Source organism: Rattus norvegicus, chromosome 12 (genome assembly GCF_021556685.1).
Source record: "Rattus norvegicus strain SHRSP/BbbUtx chromosome 12, alternate assembly SHRSP_T2T, whole genome shotgun sequence".
NCBI lineage: Eukaryota > Metazoa > Chordata > Mammalia > Rodentia > Muridae > Rattus > Rattus norvegicus.
This window is the reverse complement of record NC_141545.1, coordinates 12,203,901-12,225,367: the sequence shown is the minus strand read 5'-3', so window position 1 is coordinate 12,225,367 and position 21,467 is coordinate 12,203,901. Positions and strand designations below refer to the sequence as shown.

Genomic DNA, 21,467 nt, shown 5'->3' with positions numbered 1-21,467 from the left:
TGATGCCTGCTCCCAGGGCTGCATGCAGAGAAGGACATCCCAGGCTAGGAAAGGTGAGAGGGTCTGGCAACCAAAGACAGAAGGGAGCGAGGACAAGGTCCGCGGGCGTGTTATGAATTCAAATCCAAGCACCAATTAAAATCTGCCTTTGAGAGAAGGTCTCACTATAAGTTCAGGCTAGCCTGAGACTTGGTCTTTCTGCCTCAGCCTCCGGAGTGCTGACGTTACAACCGGCTCATAAGGTGAGCCTTATAGCAGGGGTGTTAGGGTAAGTGACTTACAGTTTACGATGGTAGTCTGGCTTACTGTATAGAGAGAGGGACAGGGAGGCTATTGAAACCATCCAGGCTAGCAAGGACGCCAGCTGAAACTACCTAGGGCAGCAGAGGTGGAGAGTCAGGGAGGCTTTGAGGGGAGGCAGGGTTGACAAGGTTGAGTAATGGACAGGGATGGAGGGAGGAGAGTCAAGGACAGGGTTTCTCAGGGTGGAGAAAATCAGAGGGTATAGAGGCTGTACCTGGAGGCAGGGCACTGTGGGGGAATGCTATGTGTGCATGTGTGTGCACGTGTGTGTGTGTTTGTGTGTGTGTGTGTGTGTGTGTGTGTGTGTGTGTGTGTGTTTAGACCTTAGGTTCAGTTTGCTACAGTGCTGTGAGAGACGCTTCGGAACAGCCCTCTGGGGGCGTCAGCACCTGGAGACAACACTTGTGTTTCAATATTATTATTGGACCGGCAAAGGCGATGCTATTCCCAGAGAAAGATCCTAAAGTGACAATGATGGGTTCTCTGTCCTCTTTCCCAAGGCACACACCTTGTTTTTTTTGTTTTTTTGTTTTTTTGTTTTTTCCTAGACAGACTTTCTCTATGTATCCTATCCCCAGGTATCCTAGAACTCACTTTGTAGACCGGGATGGCCTCAAATTCAGAGATCCTCCTGCCTCTGCCTCCAGAGTGCTAGGAACAAAGGGTGTGAGTCATTGCCGTCTGGCACTATTTTAAAACGCAGAGTTTTTGTAGGAAATCAGAGGCGTAGAAAGCTCAGCAGATCGAGAGGTGTCTGTCGTTGAGAAGGCGGGTCATTACTCAGTTCTAGAAAGGGGGCACGCCATGCCAAGGGGCTGGGCATATATGGGCCAACACCAACATCTGTCTGGAGGCAGAACGGGAGGGACTGCGACCGGTTATAATGGTCTCTATGGGAAAGAACCAGCAAGGCAGGCGGCCCAGCCTGAGCTAGTGTGAATGCTTTCAGCAGCCCTGGCAGGCACAAGCCACCGTTTGTCTAACCTTGGGTCCTTGTCTAATCTGATGTAAATACGGCAGTTGAATCGTCATTGGATGAGAGATCCACAGACAAGGTTGGATCCCAGATGGGCTGATCTCCATTCTCAAAACAGCTGGTCTGGGCCTTCGTTTTCAAAACAACTGAGTGATACTCTCATCCCCCTCCTCAGCCCCTCTCTCTGACAGGGTCTGTCCCTGCATGGTTATCAAACTCCAATATGTCAAGGGTAAATAAGGTATCACACAGCAGACAGCTATGTCGGCCTTAAAGGTTATGAACGGAACACACAAGAGCAACGAAAGAAGACTTGGTTTTGTATTTGGTCCGAATTTGTTCTTCTGAGACTCGTTTTTTCCTGATGGATGGGTTGCCTGGGAGATACAGTTGCCAGGTCAGATTTTTAGCTGTCTTTAAAGTAACAGGGACAGTCTAAAGCAGTGTTCTCATGCAATGCACACGCTGCAGAGATCACGGTGCCACGTGAACACCCATGCCCGAGCTTACGGTGTGTAGTAAAACATTATTTAAAAAGTATATCATGGCATGGGATTTCTGCCCGCCTTAGGCCATTTATGTTCCTTTATGCAAAGCACGCGTGCGCGCGCGCGCGCGCACACACACACACACACACACACGCACACACACATGCACACACACACAGCCTTTATAGTTTAAATAAGGATTTTTAGAGCCCAAAAGCTGGGCAGCTGCCTACCCTCCGTGCGGTTAGAATCCATTTTCCTATCGATAACCCTGAGTTGTTATTACTATTTACTGTGTTTCATCTGGACTGCCCTTAACTCCAATTGGCCAGCCCACATGGCCACGTTTTCTTTCCTCCTATCCCATGGCCTGCCTCTCTCTCTCTCTCTCTCTCTCTCTCTCTCTCTCTCTCTCTCTCTCTCTCTCTCTCTCTCTCTCTCCCTCCCTCCCTCCCTCCCTCCCTCCCCTCTCCTTCCTACATATTCTTTTTCCTTGGTGACTTTCTTCCTCTTCTCCTCCTCCTTCCTCCTCGTGGTCCCAAGACCCCGGAAATCTCAACCCCACCTCTCTCTCTTCTGTCCAGCTATTGGCTATTGGCATCTTTATTCACCAATAAGAATTAACTTGGGGGAGGGGCTATATGCAGACTCCAGATCTTGGAGGCCAGCCCTTATCATTACAACTATGTGTCCCGACTCTGGTACCCTGGCGGCATCTGAGCTGGTCACACAGATGTCTCAGAAGACAAGGTGTCCACAGTGTTAAGGAGTTCTTGGCTCTTGACACTGGGTTTTGGGAATCCGTGGATCTCAGTGGGTGTGTGGGACTCACTCGTTCGAGGGTTTTGTGACCTGGGACTTGGAGCAGAGCGACGGGTGCAAATTCGCAGAGTGCCACGGAGTCTGTCTTGAGTCTCTGCTGGCATCTGTGGACCCCGATGGCTCATGGGTGGTGTGCAAGTTCAGTCCCACCGCAGGGCGCGCTGTAAGAACGTAGATGTTGCATTCAGATAGAAGTAGCGTGAACTCATCCGTCCATGGAGCAGGAGGACCTTGGCCATGGGTGAGACTGGTGCACCCTGTTATCAGGGGAGTCTGGCTTCTGTTTAACTTGCATCCTAGACTACTGGCCCTTCACTTTTGATGACATTCGTCTAAAAATAAAGAGGGTCAAATTAACGATTTGTTAAAAAAACAAAACAAGACAAAAAACTTCCGTGGCAAGAACCAGTCTCCAGAAAGGGAGAATTGAAAGTCGTTTGACAATGTGTCGGTGATTTCCTGGGTGGGGACTTCCATTTGCATGCGTGGGTGTCTTCCCCGGGATTTCATTTTGAGGCTGGCTGGACAGTCGGTGTCCCACTTTGTACCTGGAGCTCCTCCCGCCGCCATTCCTGTGGGCAGGGGTTGCAGGGAGCAGCAGCAGAGCGCTGTGGGTGCATAGCCTCAGCAGAGAGTTCTGCCTTGCAGGCTTCCTGACGGGAGTCTCCTTAGCGACAGTGCAACCGCCCTTGGTCAGCGGGGACTTCAGAGAGCTGCTCCTCACTGTAGTGGGCGATGAGCCTACCTCATCTCCTGTCTTCCTAGCAAGACACTGTCACACCTGAGTTAACTTTAGCCTCAGCATATGTGTTTAGTCAGGCCCTGCTCACGTTTCTGAGAGCCACACGGTCCTAAGAAGGCAAGCCCTATGAGGCTGATGCTTAGCCTCGGAGCTGCCATTGAGTACCGAAGGAAGGTGAGGAGGACACTGAGGAGGATGGTGGGGACGACATTGGGGAAGAGGCTGAGGAGGACGCTGGGGAGGACCTCAGGCTATGAGGCGATATACCTCAGGAAGAGGCCATGAGGAGGTATATGTACCTTAGGAGGAAATCACCATGAGGAGGAAAACACTGGAGCAGGTTGTGAGGAGGTATAAATACCTCAGGAAGAGACCAAGAGGTGAACCTCAGGAAGAGGCCATGAGGAGGTGTGCCTCAGGGGCAGACTGTGAGGAGATGTTATCTCAGGGGACCTCGGATTACAGAAGCAGACACCCCACACTACTCACCATATTTCTTTTTTTTTTTTTGGTTCTTTTTTTCGGAGCTGGGGACCGAACCCAGGGCCTTGCGCTTCCTAGGTAAGCGCTCTACCACTGAGCTAAATCCCCAGCCCCACCATATTTCTAATATCCATTTCCCCTAACAGCAAGTAGCTGTCCAGAGTGCAATTGAACTGTGCACTCACCTCTTCCTGTATGGCTCCTCCTGCTTGAGGAGTCTTCCTTTAAAATCCAAATCGCAGCCTCCCGGATTTCCGTAGTTGAGGTCTTACACTCTCAGAGATTCTTTGAGGACCTGGATCTGTCAGGATTGCAATCGTTAGGATTATTTTCATCTGACACTTCCTTTCAGGATTATGACCAGCTGCCACTAGACACTTCACTCGAGCTTCCTACCGGTTCGCGGCATTTCCGGTTGATGGACAGGCCCCGGGTTTGTGTCACTCACTGTGAAGTTCTAAGCAGACCGCTTGGCGCCTGGCGTGCAGCCTGTCTCATGTGCCTGTGTGGAAGGCAGTCACACCTGGCGCAGAGACGTCTCCACTAGTCTACGACTTGAGCCTGTCTCTATCCCGATGTTTTTTCCCTAGCCCTGTAGACAAAGGGCTGTCAGATCTAACTGCTGAGGGTCTGCAGTCTGCAGTCTCAGCTGCCAGTCAGTGAACTAGGCATCCCCTCACCTCATCAGGGAAGAGCTGGTACCTTCCCACAAGGCACAGGCAGAGAGGACCACGATGCTCCCGGTCGTCTCTAGGCGGAAACACACTCCCTCTATGGCCCTCAAGCACACTGTCAAAAGCAGCCATCGGAAGATGGATTTGAGGGCCTGTCTTTTCTTGAGTTGGAAGAGCAAACCTGTAGAAAAAGAACGTTCTTTTAGACTCAGTAAACATCCACAGGGTAGGCAGAAACTGGCATTTAGATAAAGTCATCTGGGCCACAGGGGAGAGATGGGTATGGGACGCACGCTTGTTGTATGCTGTCACCAGGAGACAGGGAGCTCTCTCAGAGACAAGGGATCGGGTCTAACACTTAGAACCCTGCAGGATTAAAAAGAAGCCGGGCTTGGGGGAGTCTGGTGATCCATGTAAATTCTGGACTCTCTTGACAATCCTTTCTTAATTAAGGTAAGTGTTCACTAGGGACCTCCCTTAGTCTCAAGTCTAGGTTGCCTCAAAGCTATGTCTACAACTGGCGAGGTCCCTGCTGTGTTTGTGCCTCGCTCTGAAAGCTTCTCTTCTATTTTCCTCTCTCTCCCCATGGCTGACACCTTCTTTTCTCTGGGAACTCGTGACGGATAATCCTCCCTGTCCTGGTCCTTGGGTTTAGAGTCCCATAGGAGACACACATCTGGACATCTCCCAGGCCTGGCTGCTTTTTAAAACATCAGGATGATGTGAAGCTCCTGCTGTTTCTGTGGCTTTTGTCCCAGAGGTGATGTCCTGCCTCTCTCTGCCTGGGATGTCTGCGTCTATGAAGGGAGGCACAGTTAGGTCGTGCAACAAGTCCACACAGTTGCACAGGATGAGTACAACCAGCCAGAGTCTGACCTAGTTGCCCCCAAATTCCAACCCCCAGCAGGCATTTATGGGCTAAATTTTCTCTGAAAGTTGGGGGATGGGATGGGCTTCCTCCTCTGCAGCTTCTCATCCAGGTGGGTGTTCTGAGCCCTTGGTGTCAACTGTACACAGTAGTTCTGCTTGGGCCTGTGCTTCTGATCTGCTTCCTGTGGTCCCAGGACAGGAAATCAAGAATTAGGTTAGCAGGATGAAACATGAAGCATCCTTTGGGCTTCCGGACAGAACAGGTGTAGTGTTGGCTGCCTTTTGTGATGTTACGAGTTGTCCCAAAAAAAAAAAGGCAGTGGCTTGGAACCACCAGCTTTTTAGTATCTCCCACAGGAATCCAAGGTGGCCGCCGAGGGCCTTGCCCTGGGTCCTTCCCTAGACTAAACCTGACCTGACAGCTTATTTACTTAGAGCAAGGCTGGGCCTACCTGAGTCTGGGTCCCACTGGGGTCTGAAGGTTCACTACTGGAGGAGTCTGCTTCTGAGCTCTCGCATGGGGTGTTGACAGGATGGGTGTCATCAGAAGCTTGTGGACAGAAGATTGTCCTCCCTGTGGAGCCGCAGAGCATGACAGCGCCACTTCTGGCTTTCATCAAAGTACAGGGAGAGAGTAAGAGAGAACCGGCCGGTTAGATCTCTTACCGTAGCAGCTCACACCACTGAAGCTGGGTCACCCCTGAACACAGGGATCTCAGGGGTCACTGCCAGAGCCACCTAACACAGTCTGGAAGCCTGGTATCCCAGGGATGAACCGGGCAGACAGCCACTGGTTTCTCTAAGTCAAGACCTCTATAAAGAAGACCCTGGGAGGGGCTCAGTGGTAGAGCGCTTACCTAGGAAGCGCAAGGCCCTGGGTTCGGTTCCCCAGCTCCGAAAAAAAAGAACCAAAAAAAAAAAAAAAAGAAGATCCTGGGAGATGAGTCCTCAGAGAGATACGCTGAGCTATGGGACTCGCTCAGAATCTCCTCCCTTTAGGAAGCAGAATCTAATAAGTAACAGACCGTACACAATGAAGTCATCAAGATCTGGTGTACAGTGCAGGTGAGACTGCCCCATGGGAAGCTGGGGAGGCGGAAACGGAAGTGAAGAAGTGGAGACGTGGAAATGCAGGAAAACGCCCCCTGTCCATTCTCAGAAAGACTGTTCTCTGAGATGTTCCCCCAGGTGAGCTATCAGTTCTCAGAACTCAGCAAGAGTCTTCCCAACCAACTTCCCCTTAGGTAGCCATTGTGTCCACAGGGTGGGCAACCTATATCCAAAAGCAATCTCCCGGCGGGGAGAAAGGACATCTCATCTCACACATCCCTTTCCGGGACTCTGTAGGCAGAGTGCTGAGCCAGCAGACGGCTTATACTGCTGGACGCTCACACCCAAAGTTACTTTCCCATGCTCTGGAGATAAATTTCCAGCCAGGCAGTCAGCTGAGAAAAAGCTCAACGGAGCAGACAGAGGCAAAGAATAGCATGACCGCAGCCAAAGGGAGCTCGTACTTTGTGTGGTCTGCCTCCTGCCTCTGGGGTTTTCTCCTGACTCAGAACACTGGCGGTTCTTTCTTCCATTCACTAAACCTATGCGCACGAAACATCATGACTTAAATTTGTATCATAAAAATGCACGCCTTTATTTCCAGTGCTAGAGTCCGGGGTTTCATGAATGTTGTGCGCATGCTTTACCAGTGAGCCCCGCCCCTGGACCTGGGCAGAAGACATTTACTGAGCGCTGTCAGTGCCTCAAGCCACGCAGCAGGTGCTGGTGAGTCTTCGAAGAGCTGTCAGTCTAGGGGAGCAGTCAGACATCGCCGCATGGCCGTGCCATGTTTACAACTGGAGCAGAGGACACAGGCCGTCTTTCCGTAGACAAGCTTTGGTCCAGCTCAGCTGAGTCCTCTTCTCCAGAAGACTTGGGACTTGGGTCTCAACCTTGAGCGTTGTCCTGTCCTTGCAGGATCTGTATCCCGAAGTGTTAAGATTCCTGTGAAGAGCTTCCCGTGCTCCAGAGGGCAACTGATGAAACTCTGTCCCCTGACAGCAGTCTCTGATTACACGGGGCCTGTCTTCAGCGATGCTCTTGTTCAATGGTGCTGGTGTTTGGATTCCGAGCCCTCGCCAGAGCCCGTGTGTCAAAGACTTGGGCTCTAGGCTGGCACTGCTGAGAGGCGTTGGGGCCTTTTTGAGGATGGGGTAGTTTATCGTAGTGATGGAAAGTAGGCAATACAATTGGTTGGGAAGATGCTTCATATATCTTGGTAATGTCAATCAGAAGGCTCCTTACCATGATTATTGATCAGAAATCCCCACTTGGGGATGGATAATCTCGGGACCCCTGGGAAGTGGGGACCGGAACTTGTATAGATTTGCTTGTATCGGGAGGGAGAGCCCAGCCAACTGTGGGTGGTGCCATCCCTAGACAGGAGGGTTGGGGTCACAACATCTATGGCCACACATAGTCTTGAACATTCTTTCTTGGCACTTTAACAGGCACCAGAATGGTTTTTACTGTAACTGCTTCGAAAGGAAAGTACAGTTTCACGGAGGCAAATGAACAGGCAATCTGACAGTGTCCGGGAGTGGGAGTCTGGGGTGTTTTGTCCATGTTAAAACTCACCTAATTTGGTTGTCCGTGCACAACATTAAGAGGTGGGCCCAGCCATGGCTGGATTCACCCCTGTGAGTAGGGACCTTTGGAGAGCAGCTTCCCTGCCCGCTTTCATGTCTCCCAGAGATACTCACGTGCCTCTCTTGCCCAAGGGTAATGGCTGATTTTCCTGCGCCACACATTAGGGCCTTATCTAAGAAGTTCACACAGAGATGACTGAGTTCTCTATTGAGTTTGGCCTACTTTTAACTAACAATCAGGTACACAGCTGTGTGACGTTAGATGTTAACTCGTAGAATTATTGCTAAATTACAGACTACGATTATTGTTATTTTTATTTATTAGAGCGACAAAAACTTCCGTTCGGTAGAAAAGATAACTTAAGGGGTTAGAGCAGCGGCTCAGTGGTTAGAGCACTCGCTGCTCTTGCAGAGGACCTGGGTTAGGCTCCCGGCACCCACACGGCAGCTCACGATCATCCGTAACTCCAGTTCCAGGGAGATCTGATGATCTCTTCAGACCTCTGCATGAATATATGTATAAACACAAGGAAAACGCACAGACACATAAAATAAAATTAAAACATGTTAAGAACGAAAGGTAACCTAATGTTTGCATCCAGCTTAGCAAACATTTCAACGTTCTTCCTTGAGAACGTGCATCATAACAACCGATTGCACACAGGCTCTCTGAGCCTGTGTTCTCGTCTTCCCGGCTTGAGCATCTGTCCTGGAGTTAAGTCTTTAGCAGGTGCACCCAAGAGACAGAGGCGAGGGGAGATCACTGACTAAGTGTCACCAGCACGGCTCCACCACACACACCGGATCTTGACTTTTGAGTGCTCTGAAGATACCCAGGAACGTGGTACTTGTGTTGGCAGAGTTGCAGAACACATGGGTGAACAGTGAGAGACACTTCTTTGCTGGCTTAGGAGAGCATCCCTGTCGGAGTCACACAGCTTCCTGTGTAGCAGCGGCTGGAGGCCATTGCCATTGCTGTGGTTAATTTAGTTTGGTCGGTTGGACTGAGAGCCGCCTAGGAGACTGGTAAAGTACACCCTTGGGCAAGCCTGTAAGGGGGTTTCTAGAGACAATCAAATGGCAAAGGCTCTGTACTAATGGATGCTCATGGATTCAGAATCTGAATAGATGATTGGAAGATGTTGGAACTTGTGTAAGGCTTGTAGTGAGTCTTACATACCGGGAGACTTCCCCCCCATGTCCCCCAGCCCTCCTCCCCGCCAAGGGAGACACGAGAATGGAGTTTGATGCAAACCCAAGAGGTTTATTTTCCGGCACGTTGGGGTCGACCTTCAATCAGTCCCTCGTGGCGAGTGACTGGAAGGCGACCCCAGTGGCTAGAACAAATGGTTTTTCTACTTTTCGAGGTACGGGTTACATCAGCAAGTTTGCAGTTTAAACCTACATGACATGCTTTTGAGCTCTATCTTGGACCAGAGGGTCAGGTGACTTATCAGTCAGTACATTCTGTGGATTTTCAAGAATGTCCCTGCTCCTCCCAAGAACTGTGGGTGGAGAATGGAACTTGGCCTAGCCTTGATCCGAAGTGGGCAGCTGGTACTTGGCCTGATCTCGACCTGAGGCGGTGGGTGTAAGGCTGGTTATGGGTCCTCATAACCTACCTACTTTCTACCAGGCCAAGCCTCCTAATATAGCTCTTGTGCTTCAGTCTAGGGTCCTTCACTTGCTGCTGATTGGAGGAAGTATAGGCCTAGAGGCTTAGGCTAGAGACTCATCTTAGTCTCTTTCCGTGATTCCCCTTGGCACCCTGTCCACCATGACACTGTTGAACTGTTCTGCAACACCGCACCTTCCCCACCATGACAGAGTCACACCTCTGAACACAGGAGCCCAAATTGGTTGTTTCCTCAAATATTTTGGTTAACTAGGTGCAAAAGTAATCAATCACGTGTCTGCCGTCAAACTCACCTCACGGAGTCTAAATCGAATCCTCCTGTGTCTGCCCTCTTTCTGTGCTTTGCTGGGGTTTTTGTTAGTGGGACGGTGTCCTTCTTACTCTAGGGCTATAAGTCTCAATATTGTCTGTGAGTTGTCCTTTCCCTCCTTTGGCTGGTCAGATACCCAGTTCTGGTGGTGTTTTCCTCAGCTGGTCTCTGAGAGCCGCTCTTTCTTCTCTGCCCCCCAAAGCCAGGAACCTCCTCCAGTTTCTAGGATCCATGAAGACCCCCATGGATCTTCCAGACACCTTCCTCTTCACTCTATATCACAAACTATTACCAGGCTAATCTTCTACATAAAAATGATGATTCCACCTGTCACCTTGTTTAGAGCTCTCGGGCACATTTGTGGCTGTGATGATGACTCACTTCCTGGTTTCTGTAATCTTTGCATAAGAGCCAAGTGCTAGTTCCCGACGCTTTCTCCTTCTTCTCGGAATGCTCAGGACATCTCTCCTAAGGCAGCCCCCACCCTACCAAGAAGGCGTCCTTGGTGCATCTTGCCGAGCCGTGAGCCCCACTGGTAAATGGATTACACCACGAGTAGACACTTGATTCATGGGCAGCCAGAATAGGCAGCCTGTCTTAGAGAGCTGCCCATGCAGAACAGGCAGTGCTGGACGCAGGCCACCGAATCAATTTGTGCCTCTCCCGGGAGTCTCATTCCTGAAGGGAACAGACGAGTAGAGTCAGCAGCCAGGGGCTGAGGAGGAGTCACCCAATCCAGGGCACCGAAGTGACAGCCTTAGGGACAATGAGATAATGGCCCTAAACACACTGTCCTGAATGACCTCACCCGGACACCGACTGTGCCTTTTATTTTCTATATTCTGATGTCTTGACATCTGGGGGCCTCGCTGACTCTGGAGGGGGAAGTCATAGGGGAAGTAATTAACTACCTTCTCCACTCCCACCCCAGCATGACTTTCAGATGCAAATCAACCAAAGCCCCCCACCCCACCCATCTCCTTTCTGACTTCTCTTTCTCATAGGTAACCCACCTTCCTCCTTTGTTGCTCGTCCAGCTAAGGGTGGTCCCGAGAGCCCAGAGTTAAGAAGCATAATTTTCGTCTAAGCTGAACCTGCTCACTCTTCCCTGACCACTCCATCCCACAATGCCCAGTAAAGCCTTGCACCCACCTTCCTCCTCCCTCCTGACCAGGTGCTACCTCGTGGTCCCCTGTGGTACCTAGAGCAAGGTCCTTATTCTCGGAACCGAATGACCTGTCTTGTCAACGGCAGCTGCCTCCTGGTCTGCTGACCTCGTTTCTAAAATCGGCAGATTCTGCATGACTCATCCACCTCTGAGGAGTCTGGCTTGTGGTTGTTTCTCTTTGAGGCAGGACCGGGCTCTTCCTGTCTTACCCTAGGTAAATGCACCAAGCACAAACGACCTGTCTCACTTCCGTGGGTCGTTACTGCTTCTTTAGATCAGACCTTTGCCACTTGTCTCACCCCTTTCTCTAACCGAGCTCCCCATGCCCTTCGTGGGCAAGCATGCCGGCTTTCTTTGTAAACAGCCTTAAATACATTCCTGTCCCCTGTGCCTGGTCACAAGGCCATCATCCTTCAGACAAACCCCTGCCTTCCCCAAGCCTAAAGCTACTCTTGCTTCAAGGTCTCACATTCAGACATCCTGCAATGGCTTCTAACTTCACGGGCCTCTCTCTGCACATCATCAGCATCTCCCGTGTCACCGGTGTCATCGGGCCGATGCCACCACAGAGCATCCAGTGCTCCCTGCTTTGTGTTCAGAACTCTCTCTCCTCAGGGCTTTATGTACTCTCAATTCAGGGGACAGATGTTTGGTATTTTGCTTGATGACAGGATGCACTGGTAGCTAAGCAACGGACATCTTTCTTCTCATCAGTCTGGGGTATAAAATCTACACACGGAGCAACAGTTACCACCTGTTGAGCCAGAGCCTGGCTGGAGGGGAAGCCTCATCTTAGCTCTTTTCTGAGCTTGGGGGGGGGGGAGGCCAGCCCCCAGCTTTCTTAAGTGGAGAGAACTCTGTCCATTTTTTAATGGGTCATAGTTGGGGAAAGATTTGAGTTTCTTCCTTTTAGTGTCAGGCCTGTAAGGGGTTGCGAAGTACAGAGGGACTGATGGAGGGAAAGCCGGAGAGATTGGCTCACCAGTGGGATTTGAGGACTGTCTCTTCAGTGGAGGCTGGGCTGGGGAGACTGGAGAGGAAGCCGGGCAATTAAACGCATCGTCCCTCACAGCTTTGACCCCAGCTCTAACCTGTTTGAAAGGAAAACATCTGGCTTGTGTCTTCCCCGGGAGCTGACCAGGATGTGAACACATCGGTAAAGGATTTCAGGGCACATTCCTGAGAGTTCCCCCCTGTGGGACATCCTAACAAGGGAGTGGAACCGAGTTCTTGGTATCATCTCCCACCCCAGACATTGCATTTAGAGTTTAAACTATAGAAATAATTCAGAAGCCACAGTGCAAGCCCTAAATATACCTTAAACCCACGAACGCCTTCCTTTTGTCCAGCTCTGTGGACTATGTCCCTTTAAATGTACTTTCTGTTCTTGGTAGCACTGTAATCAGCAGATAGCCCTACCTTCCCCCCCCCTCCTCCTCCCTTAAAACAGACCCTTCTAATAGCTAGCATCCTGCAGTGACCAGAGCCATTAGAAGGATTACACCATTACTGTCCTGTCCAGCACACACATAATGCCCCAGGGATTGCCTTTCTTCTTTGCTTGATTTTTTTTTTTTTAATGGATGAAATCAGTGCCCAATGGTGGGTTGAAAAAATCAAAAACCGAAGAGGGCACAAGGTGACAGTCATTGTTTTCAAGGGCACCTCCCAAACAGCTTTTCCCATTTGAGATTCCTTTGTGAAGGTGACGGCAGATGTCGGTCTCGAGGATAAAGCAGGCTCTGAAAGCACGCGGACAGGTTACGGACCTCTGTTCCTCGTTACCATAATACTGAATGCTCATCCTCTCCCAAGCACCACAGCGAATGTGTGCTCTGCCTGCTCGCCCACGGTTGTTTGTGCTGCAAAGAACCCGGGCCCAGCCCAGAGCCACGTTGCAGGGCTCAGGATTGCTCTGAAACACTGCCACCTAGTGGCAAAATGAGGTACGACAGCACACATCAAGGGCGCCGGGAACTGCAGCAGCTCCAAGGCGAGGAGTTAAAAAATCAGGAGCACAAAGACAGAGGAGGCCAGTTTGGAAATGCCTAAATAGGGCAGGAGACAGGAAAAAGGAGCGGGGGACCTGGAGCGTGAAGAGAGGAATTAAAAGTAACAAATTGGTGGCAGTGAGCTGTTTTCCCCGAGAGCTAGAGATGTGGGTAAGATGAGCTAGGAGACTGCCTCCATTTGCATGGCTCAGTCTGGCTTGTGTCTGGATTCTTAAGGATCCCGGGGGCTCTGTTGAGCTCAGGAAGTCACTGTGCTTCTGTTTCCTTGCTTTGTGGGCTGAGTGAGACCTCAAAGTCTTCCTTCAGTTGAAACATTGTATGAATTTGTTATCTGAGAAATGCAGGGGCAGGCAGCATAGCGTTGGTGGTCCTTAAATCATTTGTGTGGCTTCTGGTTCCTGTGTGTGTGGAGACTTAAAAACACACAAACAAATGAACGGACAAACAAGCGACCACTTCCATCTTGCCTGTCTTCAGTGGGCTATAGAAGCCTAGAAGAAAGAGAGTCTTCTAGCCTGTGGTGACTCTCGGGACCTGTCAAACCTTCCAGTATCAGCCAAGAGGGAGAGCCAGCTCCTAGAGATCTGGAGGCTTCTAGTACTTCAAGATAGGCCGGGAGGGTGTGGGGAGGGAACTGGCACGGAAGTAAATCTGGATTTAAACGAAACACTGTAGTGAACTCAGAGCCATTATAACGGGTTCGACCTTATCGGATGGGTTTTGTCTTTTGCCATTCGTGGGCACTCCTTGGGAAAAGTCATCCGTGATGGCTGTTTTACACACTGTGGATGTCATTTTCACATCCCAGGGCTGAAAGAAGATGTGGGCTCAGCCTCCACCACCGCCACCGTTTGAAGAAACCCAGGTTGCGCTCCCTCTTTCACTGAGGGCTTGGTGGTCCTGCTCATCAAAGCGTTCGCATGGGGAACTCGGCGGAGGGGATTTAAATTCCATCTCGGTGGAGTTTGAACCAAAACACACTGCCCAGCGCCACTTCATAAGCCGAGAATCATCAAGCCAGCCCCAAACAGCTCGAGGGGTCCTTGCCATCGTCGCTCAGCGTAAATCAGTAAAATGACAGGCAATTGACTTTGAAGACGGCTCTCACACGGCTGAGTGGCTGGAGCTTCGGGAAGCAGATGTAAAACACTTGTGATTAGCACCAGAGTAAACAGTGGATTGGGCTCTATCGTCCACACCCCCTCCTGCTCTGCGTCTCTCATTAGGCAGAAGTCAACATGTCCCTCGGTGTGGGGATGTGGTCATGGTTGGACTTAAGTTTGTATTTCAACACTGTCTCAGTTAGGGTTTGACTGCTTGCAAACGACACCTTGACCAGGGCAACTCTTACCAGGACAACATTTAATTGGGGCTGGCTTACAGAATCAGAGGTTCAGTCCATTATCATCAAGGCAGGAACACGGCAGCATCCAGGCAGGCCTGGTGCAGGAGGAGCTGAGAGTTCTACATCTTCATCTGAAGGCTGCTGGTGGAACACTAACCTCCAGGCAGCTAGGAGTAGGGTCTTAAAGCCCACGCCCACAGTGACACAACTACTTCAACAAGGCCGGACCTCCAAATAGCGCCACTCCCTGGGCCACGCCCACACAAGCCGTCACATCACCTGATGTGTACTTCTGGCTTCCCCAGAAGGAAAAGACGAAATAGACTTGGTTTGACGGTTTGTTTTCTATGAAGACATAAAATAGGGGTGAGAATCAGATCCTTCCAACGCCAAAGCTTGTTGCCGTGCTATGATGCCATATCACAGAGTTTGGCCCTGGGGCTTAGAGTTTCTCTAGATGGAAAGGGGAGCATCTGAGAGATTGACACCTGGCAGTGTCCCCTGATCTTATTCTTAAAGACACCTAGAAGGTGACCCTGGCCACTATCTAAGGACGGCTGACACCAACCTTCTCCACCCTGGCCTACTGGGCCAAACGGCCCTTGGGTTGTTGTGCCAACCGATTTTCAACAAAAGTCAGGTTTTTCACGAAAAAAAAAAGGTGTTAAGTGTGCCCACTACAAATACCTGAAAGGTCCTTTGTTTAGATTCTTCCAAACTCATTCTGGCTGTACTGGGACTTTCAGCTACGTAGAAGGGGGTGGAGAGAGACTGCATAGGCTTCTTCAGTAAGCAAAGCCTTAACTCGGAAGTATAAGATCCCCCAGTTCTTCACATCTAGTTGTCCTCTTGGTTCGTTGTAAAATTCTAACTTAAAATCTTCCGTGCTGCAACTTAAACCACTTGAGGAAGTTTAATCGATAGAAGGGAATCAATGGACGTGAAATGTCTTCCTGCCACCGGGATGCCCAGAAGTCACATGGGAACACCGGACTCAGACCCAGCCCCGTTTCTCAGAGGCACTCGTGTTGAAGAGAGGAATTGGTGCTGACGGTGGAGATCAGGTCCTAAAAGCTTCGGACTTGTTTCGATGTGGGCTGCCTCTGCTCCCTGGGGTCCTGCCCTGGGGAAAGCAGGCCATGGCGGACAGCAGGGAGGTCAGCACAGTCCTGCCTGTTGAGTGAGGAACGGTCCTCTTGGGAGACAGTGCAGCTTCTTAACTGTTCTAAACGGGGGCGTCTCTGTTTCCGAGTTTGAGATTAGAATTGGACTTTTGGTGTTGGGGCAATGATTAAATGGAAACTTCTAGATCAGTGCTAGGCTCCAGACCTGCTTGTGGTGAGTGCAGGAAGGCCGGGTCAGTGGTTATGGCTGGGAGGGAAGAGTGAAGAACCCTCCTTAATAACTTTGTGGATGCCAGAGTCTGCCTGGTGTTTCCTTTTCCCTTTGGACACATGGGACCAGCCCTGCCTCATTGGAGAAACAGTGGGTTAAGTACCATACTGTCTGGGGTGGAAGTCCACGTATGTCCTGAGTGGGTGTGGCCCGTTGGAATGAGAACACTGGGCTGTGTGGAGGGAAGCTACCAGTGTCAAAGGCAGCTGGGACCAGGAAGCAGTGATAGACAGCGTAATTCCTTCTGTTTCTTTTCCCCCTTTGGATGCCTTTGAACTCCAACCCAGCAACGCCTGATAGTAACAGCAAGAACACACAGGGGAACGATGGTGTAGTGGGACTGGGCCCATGTGACTCACTGGCCTCTATTTTCTGGGTCCAGCAGCTCTGGACGCACAGTGGCTCTAAGTCCCAATGTAGAGATAGAGTATTGAGGGGCTGGAGAGATGGCTCAGAGGTTAAGAGCACTGACTGCTCTTCCAGAGGTCCTGAGTTCAATTCCCATCAACCACATGGTGGCTCACAGCCATCTGTAATGAGGCCTGAAGAGGCCTGGAGGACATGGTACCCTCCTTCACAGAGAAGGCTCCGTGTATTCTGGGTCAGCTGTACTGATTGACACCTTGGGTGGTGACAGGTCTGAGAGAGCCCAAACCACTGTCTAGTCAGGACCCTTAGGAGAGAGGCGCTCCGCATGGCAGGCAGTGGGTGTGCTATACGGGCTCCCCGGGCCAGCACCCATTTAGCCCCAAGCGTGGGGCTTTTGGTCCTTCTGGTTGCACATGATACTTGCAGAGGAATGCTGTGGCTAAGACTCGGGGGATCCCTAATCTGTCCACTCTTTTACTCGGCTCTTCTTCCTCTGGCACTCTGAATTTGAATCATTGTTACAGGGAGATGAAATCCAAAGCCATTGGCACAGGGAGCCGGCCTTCCCCGGGTCTGAAGGAATCTATGGCTTTGTATAGCAAGAGGGGCAGCTAGGAGAGCGCTTTCAGCTGTCCTCGAGCTAGAGAATCACCTGCACATCTTCCAGGGGTCCAGTATGCTTCTCACACACTCTCCCCGTAATCTCAGAGATCCTGCCTCCCTCTTCCTCGACTTTGCAGGGATGCTTCTTCAGCTGCGATGACGGGAGGCAGAGACGCGGACCTCTGCTCTCTGCGGCAAAGCATCACAAATAATGATGCAAGGGAGCAGAGAGGGGCAGGCCTGCTGTCTGACGCTCCACCACCAGGCAGGCAGGAGTCAAAGGCTCCTTCTTCAAGGACTACACATTAAGTCTGTCTTTGTGCTTCGAGCTGCTTCCATTTCAAAGGCTCTGTCAGCGAATCCAGGGAGCCATGCCTGGACCCATCGGGCGTCTCCATGGTGACAGCTGAGCAGGCCTGAGGGAGAGGCACTTTCCCACAAGTTCCCTTTTCTGATTATTTTTTTTTCTATTTTTTTCAGTAGTGACTATGGCTGAAAATTGAGCTTAAAAAATGTGATAAAAAGGAACTCCCTAAACTATTTTTGTAAAAAACCCACTGTATATAAATGTACACGTGTCATTACCAGCCTCAGTGGGGTCTAACACAGCCTGAGAAGCTGGATGGATCTTTCTCTCTCTCTCCTTCTCTCTCGCTGTCTTTATCTCTCTCTGTCACTTTGTCTCTCTCTCTCTGTCTCTCTGTGTCACTCTGTCTCTCTGTATTTGTCTCTTTCTCTCTGTCTCTCTCTCAGTCTCTTTCTGTGTCTCTTTGTGTCTCTGTCTCTGTCTCTGTCTCTGTGTCTCTCTTTTCTCTGTCTCTGTGTCTCTCTCTATCTCTTTGTCTAGCTGTGTCTCTCTGTCTCTCTCCATCTCTGTGTCTCTGTGTCTCTCTCCATCTCTGTGTCTCTCTGTCTCTCTCTATCTCTCTGTGTCTCTCCATCTCTGTGTCTCTCTGTGTCTCTCTGTGTCTCTCTCCATCTCTGTGTCTCTCTGTGTCTCTCTGTGTCTCTCTCCATCTCTGTGTCTCTCTGTCTCTCTCTCCGTCTCTGTGTCTCTCTGTGTCTCTCCGTGTCTCTTCGTGTCTCTCTGTCTGAAGAAGAGGAGTCTACTTTTCCCATTACCCTCAGTGTACAGTTCCCTCTGGTGAACTGCTACAGCCTGTTTGCCCAGGCCTGCAGTCCCCACCCTCACCCCTTCCCCCCCTGAGAATAAAAATCCTGTTCAACCAACCATTGAATCATAGCAGAGGTTGACCAGGACTTTGTAATGACCCTCTTTTAGCTTGGCAGACCCACCAGGAGAACCGCTGTGTTCCTACAACACCCCCAGTGGCCATGGCGTTGACCAGTCTGCATGCAATATACTGGGAGAGTCGTTGCTCGGTGACGTCACTGGGCAAACATCAGAGAGGGTTCTTGGGCAAACCTAGATTCCACAGGCCAGTCTCTTCACACGGTCTATTTATATAACCAGTAGGCTTCCATAGATGGTAACCACGAGTGCACACTCACGTGCAAGATGCCTTTCCTCGCTGCCTTATTCGTGACAAGGCAGACCCAAGGTGGGCTGACTGGGCCTCCCTCCCTATACCAAACTCCTATACCAAACTTCCCGTTTTTCTTCATGGCATTGTCTCCTTCCACCAGACTCAGCTTTCCCTGTAAGGATGGGCTTCAGGAGCTCAGGGCGAGCCTAGTCTGCATCTAGAACTTTCCCAGACCATGGAGGCTTTTCTAGCTCACTGGAGCTTGATCTCAGAGCTTGGGGCGTGTTTTTCTGGGAGCCATAAAAAAGGGTGGCAAATCTCCAACCCTTTTTCAGAAAACTGCCCACTGGGGTCATTTCACAGAGAAAACGGTGGGTTACGGCCTACCAGGAAGAATTTTGCCTCAAGAGGGATTTTATCTCAAGACCTTTCTAGCCCCCGCTGCCAGACACACACACACGTCTCTTTGTGGGTGTGGTTCGGGCTGAGCAAAGCCCTCAGAACATGCATGTTTATTTCCAATATTTCATAGTTTTGTACATGCTGAGTATACATAAGCAGGAAATGCAAGATTGTCTACTCAACCACCCGCCCTCCTCAGTCCAAACCCAGATCGCCCAGGATGCCTGAAGCCGAGGCCCACTTCCAGAGAATGTCTCTTGAAAAGACTCTGTGGTGGCCCAAGCTGAATATGGTAATGCACTCTGGCTGCAGCACTCAGGAACCTAAGCAGGAGGATCATGGGTTCCGTGTCAGCCTGGGCCACATGTCGAGTCTTTTCTCAAGGTCACACTTCCAAGTACACATTTCTGCCTGTTGTTTTCTTTGTCACAGTCCAAGTTATCCGGTTTCCTCTGCCCTTCACAACATGCCTAAGCTGCCAGGTACTGTATGTAGTCATCCCTGCAGCTGCAGCTCATTAACCCAAATGTGGTGCTTGGAATAACAGAAAACCATTCTCCCACAGTTCTGGAGGGCAGATGTCTGGAATCAACGCGTCAGCAGAGCCGTGTTCTGATGGTTCTCGAGGGGATCCTTTCTGGTTTTGTCCAACTTCTGATAGTTCCAGAGGTTCCTTGCCAATGGCTACATAACTCTGACCTCAGACTTGAACTCTGCATGCCCTTCTCCTCCTGTGTGCCCCCCGCCCCAGTGTGTGTGTGTGTGTGTACCATCGAATTTAGGGTCTACCTAGCTAATCCAGTTTAACCTTCCTTGTTTACTTCACCTAGGAGAAGATTTGGAGTCACCTAGGAGACAGACTTCAGGGTATACCTGAAGGACTTTTCCAGGAAGGGTGAACGGAGGAGAGAAAACACATCTTAAAATGTGGGTGGCATCATTCCTCGGGTTGGGGTCCGGGGCTAAACAGAAAGATGAAATGGAAAAGGAGTGAGTTGAATAGTATTTCTTCTACCTGACTGTAGACATAATGTGGCCTGCTGCCTTGAGGTCCTGCTGTGTGAGCTAGAGCTGTTCTCACTGCCTGGAGGGTCACATTGTGAGCCAGAGTAACCCCTTCACTGCCTAAGTCACCTCTCCTCGGGCATTTTGTCACAGTAACAAGAGAAGTAGCTAATGCACCAGAACACTTCATCTAAGGCTATATAACTTGTATAAATCTAAACCAGGCCCCTTTTCAAGTGGAGTTAATTCACAAAGAATTCAGGTTCCGTGTGTGGGATGTTTCCCTGAGGGCCACTGTTCAACCCACTGCCCGGTTGTTCATTCACAGCCAAGCATCTAACAGAGCCCGGCACACGGTCATAGTTCATTTGTTCTGCTGGATTGAATTTAAACTTGGACCCAAGGACCTATCTGCTTTATTTCGGGGCTCCATGTCTTTGCACGCCTTGATTATAAAAATGGCAGGTAGACTAATTAAAGTAAATGGCTTCTTAGCTCCCATCAGGTTTCTATGAAGTATTTCACACTGTTGTGTCAAGCGTGTTTCAGGCATGACAGGACTACGTGGGTATGAATAAATATGTTTTTCAGTCTTTTTCTTCCTGTGAATTGAGTCTTCCCAGACCCTGAGGGTTGGAAACTAAATTGATTTGACCGAGATAACTTTTTGTGTACAGATTTAATTATACTTAGGATGAGAAGATGTAAGCTATGTGTGTATATATAAACGAATGGGTGTGTCTGTGATCTTACTGATGGTGGGACCATGGTGGTCTGAATGAGCATGGCCCCCATAGGCTCGGACATTTGAATGCTTAGTGCCCAGTTGGCACTTCCTAACTGTTTAGGAAGAATTAAGAGGTGTGGCCTTATTGGGGGAGGTTGTCCCTGGAGGTGGACTTTAAAGAGCTAAAAATCCCATACCAGGTCTAGTTGCAGTCTCTGTCTCTGTCTCTCCCTCTCCCTCCCTCTCTTTCTCCCCCTCCCTCCCTCTCTCCCTCCCTCTCCCCTCCCCCTTCCTCCCTCCCTCCCAACATCCATCCCTACCTCCTTCCCTCTCCCTCACTGTCTGTAACTCTAGTTCCAGAAGATCAGGTTCCTTCTTGCCTTCTCCACAGTCCTCAGGCACTTACATACATGCAGGCAAAACACTCATGTACATAAAAAAAAAAGTCAATATTCAAAAGCCATAGCTAAGTGTAACATTCCTACAAGAACAAAAGAAAGGCAAAATTTTTAAGTTTTAATGTTAAAATGTGCTGGGACAGTGGTTCTCAACCTTCCTAATGCTGTGACCCTTTCATACAGTCCCTCGTGTTGTGGTGACCCCCGACCATGAAGTTATTTTCGTTGCTACTTCACAGCTGTAACGTTGCTACCATGATGAATCATAATGTAAATATCTGATATGCTACCCCTATGAAAATGTCATTCAACCCCCAAAGGGGTCCTGACCCACAGGTTGAGGACGTTATCACGGGCCTCTCAACTGGGACAGTTTTATTTGACAGGGTTAAACGCAGCAGCGAGAACAAGCTTGACACTGCAGGCAGGAACTTTGAAAAACAGCCTCTCCCTGTGTGTGTAACCCACATGGTATGCACCTTGCAATTTGAGCAGCCGGCTGTATTTGATTTGTGAAATGTTTGGTGACTGGAATCCCAAAACAGGAAGGATCTGAGTTTTTTTTTCTTCCTTAGTCAGAGTGAGAATTGTTTCAAGTTGCTTGATTTCCACC

At 50.1% G+C, this 21,467-nt stretch overlaps 1 long non-coding RNA gene across 4 annotated transcripts; it reads right to left on the bottom strand.

Annotated features, from left to right (window-relative positions):
• Positions 1-9,240: 9,240 nt before the first annotated feature.
• On the bottom strand, positions 9,241-11,708 carry LOC148002166 (uncharacterized). 4 transcript variants are annotated; one of them, XR_015634201.1, is made up of 3 exons: positions 11,581-11,708; positions 11,096-11,321; positions 9,241-10,818 (listed from the first exon to the last, which is right to left on the bottom strand). It is a non-coding gene; the product is annotated as an uncharacterized LOC148002166 (long non-coding RNA). The 4 variants fall into 4 exon arrangements; XR_015634200.1 differs by having other exon boundaries at positions 9,241-10,621; positions 11,145-11,321; XR_015634202.1 differs by lacking the exon at positions 11,581-11,708 and having other exon boundaries at positions 9,241-10,621; positions 11,096-11,206.
• Between the last annotated feature and the right edge of the window lie 9,759 nt (positions 11,709-21,467).